Source organism: Lissotriton vulgaris, chromosome 3_1 (assembly GCF_964263255.1).
Source record: "Lissotriton vulgaris chromosome 3_1, aLisVul1.2, whole genome shotgun sequence".
Taxonomy (NCBI): domain Eukaryota; kingdom Metazoa; phylum Chordata; class Amphibia; order Caudata; family Salamandridae; genus Lissotriton; species Lissotriton vulgaris.
Window position 1 is genome coordinate 1,476,619,849 of NC_141689.1, and position 6,964 is coordinate 1,476,626,812.

Consider the following 6,964-nt stretch of genomic DNA (forward strand, 5'->3'; position numbering starts at 1 on the left):
AAAGGACGGGACACTAAGACCAATTCTCGACCTCAGGCCCCTCAATCACTATATACACTCAGATCATTTTCATATGATCACTTTACAACAAGCGCTCCCATTTCTGCAACAAGGCGACTTCCTTAAAACACTGGATCTAAAAGACGCCTACTTCCACATTCCTATACATCCTTCTCACAGGAAGTATCTAAGGTTTGTACTGTAAGGACAGCATTATCAATTCAAAGTCCTTCCATTCGGGGAAACAACTGCACCAAGAGTTTTCACAAAGTGCCTAGCAGTAGTAGAAGAACATCTCAGAAGACAACAAATGCATGTCTTCCCTTATCTAGACGATTGGCTCATAAAAGCCAAGTCATTCAATCAGTGTGTTCAACACACACATCAGACAATTCAAACATTGCACGATTTAGGGTTTACAATCAATTACATCAAAGTCGCACCTACAGCCCTCTCATGTACATCAATATTTAGGGGCTACAATAAACACGTTTACAGCTCTAGCGTATCTCAGTCCAGCAAGGATACAGAGCATTCAAGCCTTAGTCGCAAAGTTCCAACATCAACATTCTCTCCCTGCCAGAGTGTTCATGAGACTAATAGGCATGATGGCATCTTGCATCTTCATCGTACCATATGCAAGACTGCAAATGCGTCCGTTACAGGATTGTCTAGCACAACAGTGGAATCAGGCTCAAGGACAACTAACAGACCTGGTGTTGGTAGACAGCCGCACACATCACTCTCTGCAGTGGTGGACACCAAAAACTTGACAAAAGGGCGGCCGTACCTCGAAACTGTTCCACAAATAGTATTTACAGCAGACACATCTCTCACAGGATGGGGAGCCCTTCTCCTACATCATACAACTCAAGGACAATGGACCACTCAACAAAAATCGTTCCATATCAATCACCTAGAGTTGATAGCAAAATTCTTAGCACTCAAAACATTCCAAGTACAAAACAAAGCTGTCTTAATCCGGACGGACAACATGACAGCTATGTACTACATACAAAAACAGGGGAGGGCACACTCTCTACAGCAGTCCCAGCTTGCACAGAACATTTGGAGATGGGCCATTCCACAAAACATATATCTGTTAGCAGAACACCTTCCAGGAGTTCACAATCAGATAGCAGATCTGTTAAGTCAGTAGACACAACAGATTCACGAATGGGAACTACATCCGCAAGTTCTGCAAACATTCTTTCACAAGTGGGGTCATCCAGACATAGATCTGTTCGCCACACACAAAAACGCAAAATGCCCAACCTTTGCCACCAGGTTTCCACACCCGCTGTCCAAGGGCAATGCTATATGGATGAAATGTTCAGGCAGATTTGCGTACGCTTTTCCGCCACTACCACTAATACTAATAGTGCGCAAGCTACGTCAACAGTCGCTCAAACTGATTTTAGTAGCTCCCACATGGACACTCGAATCGTGGTATATAACTCTGCTAGAACTATCCCTAGTTCCACACCAAAAACTACGCCTGACACCATCCCTGCTAACGCAGAACCATGGAGACATCAGACATCCAGACCCAAGTCAACTGAATCTGGCGATCTGGCTCCTGAGGTCTTAGAGTTTGGTTATCTTAATCTACCAGCAGACTGTATGAATATCATTAAAGAAGCCAGGAGACCTACTACTAGAGCTTGCTATGCTGCTAAATGGAAAAGATTTGCCATTTACTGCAACAATATCCAAATTGATCCCCTAGATGCTTCCATCCAAAGTATCATTTGTTACCTTCCACATTTACAAAGATGTAATTTGGCATATTCATCTATACGCCTACATCTGGCAGCAAATTTACAAAATAGACAATATCTGTCTCTATTTAGAGTGCCTGCTATTAAAGCGTTTATGGGAGGATTAAAAACAATCATTCTTCCCAGGTTTCCACCCTCTCCAGTATGGAACCTAAACATTGTTCTTTCAAGGCTCATGGGACCACCTTTTGAACTGCAATTCCTCACATGGAAAACAGCTTTTCTAATAGCTATTACCTCTCTTAGGAGAGTGAGATTCAAGCTTTCACTATACAAGAACGATTTTACAATTACACCGTAATAAAGTGGTTCTCAAAACAAATCCCAAATTCCTTCCAAAAGTCATTACTCCGTTTCATTTAAACCAATATGTAGAGTTACCAGTGTTTTTCCAAAACCCAGACTCTAGCAGAAAGAGCTCTACACACACTAGACTTTAAAAGAGCTCTCCTCTATTATATAGAGCTTTCTCTCTACCACATAAAAGCAACCCCATCTCTAAAGCTGGAATTGCAAGGTGGATTGTAAAATGTATACAGATATGCTGTCAAAAAGCAAAACGTGCATTAACAGTTCCTCCTAGGGTGCACTCCACACGCAAACTAGGAGCCTCAATGGCTTTCTTAGGCAACATTCCCCTAGAAGACATTTGCAAGGCAGCAACATGGTCTACAACACACACCTTCACCAAACACTATTGTGTTGATGTGCAAGCTAAGCAGCAAGCACCAGTAGGCCAAGCTGTCCTCAAGACCCTCGTTCAAACTACTGCAACAGATACAGGTGACCACCACTAAGGGGAGACACTGCTGTACAATTTATGCACAGTGTAAGATCTGCAGCTCATATGCCTCGAACGGAAAATGCTACTAACCAGTATGCATCTGTTCTTGGCATGTAGAGCTGCAGATTCTTACACGCTGTCCCGCCTCCCCGGGCCTGTATCAGTTCCAGTTCTATCTTAATTAGATATACACGCATGGACATCCTTTCTTCTTTCTACAAACTCCATCATTTCCGATCATGGCGAAAAACAATCTAAGGATGGAGCTGATGCCGATGCACACTATCGTCCAAGGGAGGAGTCCCCTATCTCGTGACTAAAAAAATATTTCTTCCAAGACGACAACAACATGCAATCATCCGAGCCTAACACCAGGTGGCGATGTAATGCACAGTGTAAGAATCTGCAGCTCTGCATACCAAGAACAGATGCTTACTGGTAAGTAGCATTTTCCTTTAACAGCAGCTCTGGATCGGTTAGATTGGGAGGTTTACTTCCCTCTGTTCCTGTCAAAGCCTAGAAGGTTAAGAATGATTAGGCCTTAGTGCCTGAAACTTCTGGCAATGACTGTTTTAGTTGCCCACTTTCACTATTGTGGGCAGGTAAAATCCCATTTAAAGAGAACAGGCACTTTTTTCCCTCCAAATGAACTAGCCAATTGCACACTCTTAGAGTTTTGTGGTACATTACACACACACACCTTCCACTCCTGCACTTGTTGGAACAAGCTTGATCTTGGTGTCAGAAGTTTTTGCTATTCTAAACAAAAGGGCTCTAGAGTTAGTGGTGATGGAGGAAATGAGCACAGAATTGTTCTGGCTTTACTTCTTCGTAATGATGGAGGCTTGAGACTTCTTGGACTACCTCCTTTTAAATCTGTTCATTAGACAGGAAAGATTTAATATGCAGTGTTTGAGCCAGGTACTGATCAAACTCCATGCAGGGAAGGAGATTCATTGCTGTCCATAGAGCACCATGATGCTTACTTTTTATCAACCAGTCCTACTATAAGTGATACCTGAGGATTACGGTGGAGTTGCAGTACAATCAGTTTGCAGTTCTACCATTTTGTCTAAGCTTGCACCACTGCAGGCATTCCCTATGAAGCTCCTTAAATCAAAATAATTTCCTCTTTTAGTAGATGAACCTCTTCTCAAACCCGTGGAAGCCCACATGCCTCTTACCCCCTAGACTGGAGACACAGGGAACGAGATATCGGTAAAGTCTTGACAGGGGTGTGTGTCTGTCTGCAGAAAATTGGAAGACAATACTATGTTTTGGGTAAAATTTCTGAAAATCTGACACACTTCAATTTCAGTGCAATTTCTGGCCTCCCAGTCAGAGCAAGGGATGCTTAGCACCTATCGACAGAAATTTTAGGATGTGTATATGTTAAAAGTACCTGATTGTGGTTGTTATACCTACTCACAGGGCTGAGACCTCTGGCCAAAAGAATGTTCCATAAACCAGCACTTCACATTGTTGCTGTAATATTTTCTGAATGAACTGCACCCATTTAAATACCTGTGGCACCCCTGTCCCATGGAAATCTATAATATGTTTGATACCCCTCACTTAGGAGACACAGGGAAATAGAGATGTAGTTCTAACTTGGGCAGAGATGTTAATGTGTGAGTAAATCTGCAAAAAAACCCATCTTTTGTGGAATAATTGCTGAACATCTGACAAACTTCTTGTTTAGTAATTTCTCCTGTCCAGCTAGGAAGGGGAGAGAAGATCTGGTGGTAATCAACAATAGAAATCTTAGGATTTTTATAAGTAACTGTGGATGCGATAGGTTTCTCTAGGGGGCAAGAGGTGATACCTCTGACCAAATGACAGGTACATTAAAGCAGCAACTATCTTTGGGTTGCTTTTGACATTTCAAGAATGGACTACCACAAGCTTGTGTCTGTGAGCACCTAAGCCCATTGATAATCCACATATAGCTGATAACCCAAAGCTCAGAAGGCCAGGGAAACCCAAACGTGGGTCTAACCTTTTTAGAAATGTGTTGCTTTGTAAAGAAGACTGGATGGAATTAGCATATTTTGGGGAAGAATTGCTGAAAATCTGGCAAAGGTCCTGCACAATGCATTCTCTCTGAGATCCATTTGGGACAAGGACAGTCTGACTTGAATTAGAAGGCACCTTTTCTTGTACAGAATTAGAATGCTAATTCTTGTATTACTTTCCTTATAGTTCTGTGTTGACATCTATTATAAAACGCACCATAAACATCAATTTTGCCTCAATTCAGTGACCTGAACTAATATTGCATAATTGATTGTGTCAGCCGCATAACCTAGAAGAACCTCCATATATTTACTGATTCTAGACTCTTCTCTCTTGGTTAGCATTGTGGAATTTACATTTACATTTGTTCATTTGCGAACAATTAATAAAACGTAAAAAAAATAGTTTTTTTTGTCTTTTTATTTCTTTTTTCGATTTACAAAAAGTTATTAAAAAAAATTGCACATCAATAAAACATGTAGCCCAATACAGTACTATGAGGACCGTATATAACCAACGTTAAAACTGTTAATATACCTATTTGATTAAAATACAGAAGAGATACACACTTTGTAGTATAACCTCCAGTTTTCTATAAAAAAAAACAGTTCGAATAAATAACTAAAATCAGAGAAGTTTTTGCATCCGTCATAAAAACAGTAAGCAAAGATAGAAATGGTACATTTGGTTTACTTTAGACCTTAACAAATTTGGTAGAGTAGCTGTTGCAACAGCGACAAACTGTATATTAAAAATGTTAGCATGCCCTCAGCTTTTTCGTCAGATGGCCCACAACAAACTCAGAAATTTGGCCACTGCTATGAAAATGGGGCATCGGTAATGGTTTTTAAGATCCCAAGAGCCTCCATAGCTACTCTTATGCCCATGTTCTTACAGATCGGTTTCAGCCATGTATACCTAGGTGACCTATTAGCTGGGCAAACAAAGAAAATGTGACTTAGTGACTCCACCTCGGTTAGACAAAAGGGACATTTGTCATCAGAATGGGTGTACCAACTTATAGTGAACACTTAGGAAGAGAGAGAACCCACCCTAAACTGGTGATACAACTTTGTCGTCTGGTCTTGCAATGATGTCCCAGTATGGTTCAAGATAAGGTAAACAAAACCTGCTGCACACTAAATACAAAGTACAAGCACAAGAGATGTCTCAATGGACATAAAAGTTCAAATTTTCATGGACGAAGAAGGGGACCACCAGTGTTTCGGCTCCTCTTTTATTGTTCATACATAGCCAGCCGACACGTGTTTCGTCGCAAGAAAAAACACTATTTCCGCGACTCCTCAGGGCTGTAGGCAATGAATGTAGAACTACAGGTCGCAGTGCCGGTGATAATTCGGACCTGGCTCCGCTCGAGACCTGGTTGAGTCTTTGCGAGAGTTCGTAGTTCCGAGGTAGTGATCTCCAGCAATTGTGTGGAGATGCTTCGATCAGTAGTATTGCTTAATTAATATGTATTCACGATAAATTGCTCGGGATTGTGTCCTTGTCCACGTTATGAAGCGCGGGCAGTGTGGAGACTTCTGAAGAGTATATCCCCGTAATGCGGGGGGGAAACGCCGACAGTGCGAGTGTTCCAGTGTTCGGTTCCGGGTACGGACACCTCAAGATAAGGCTCGTGTTTGAGATCGATAAAAACCTGAGTCGGGGAGCTACAATGACGTGAAAAATTCTGTTGTCTGACTATACTCCAATAGGCTACTTTCAATTCTTTTTTAGCGGGGAAAGCAGCAACTCCTGGATCCTCCCACAGTTTGCTCATTCCCCATGCTGATCAGTGTGTGCTTTAAATTCCTTATCCAGGGTATTTGAGTTGTAAAACCAAAACCCCCTGACTTCGGAAAAAGCTTGGGCATGCACAACTGCTGGTCCGGAGCCTTCTCCAGAAAGCTACCGGTCTGAACCATGCCTGGTCCATGATTTTTTCACGTCTCAAATCCAAGTAGAAGGGCCGCAGTGGAGTAGACTGCGGAAGACCGGACAAGACTCTTAGAAATTTGTTTTGGGCAGCTGCCAAGGTGGATAAGTCATTAAAATACCATAGTTCCGCCCCGTACAACACAGAAGAGCCTACTTTAAGATTATATATTTTAAGGGCGGGGCTATGGACTTGGTCTTGGAGAGCCTATGCTCCTTTAACAATGCTCCTGTTAGTTGGGAGTGCTTGAGTGTCAACAGCTTGGTCTTGGAGAGCCCATGCTCCTTTAACAATGCTCCTGTTAGTTGGGAGGGCTTGAGTGTCAACAGATCTATCTGGGGTTTCCAACTCAGTTTATTTCCTAATGTTAACCCCAGGTAAGTGAAGGCGTCAGTCTGTTCCAGAGGAACATTGTTCATATGTACCGTCCCCCTCACAGCCTTA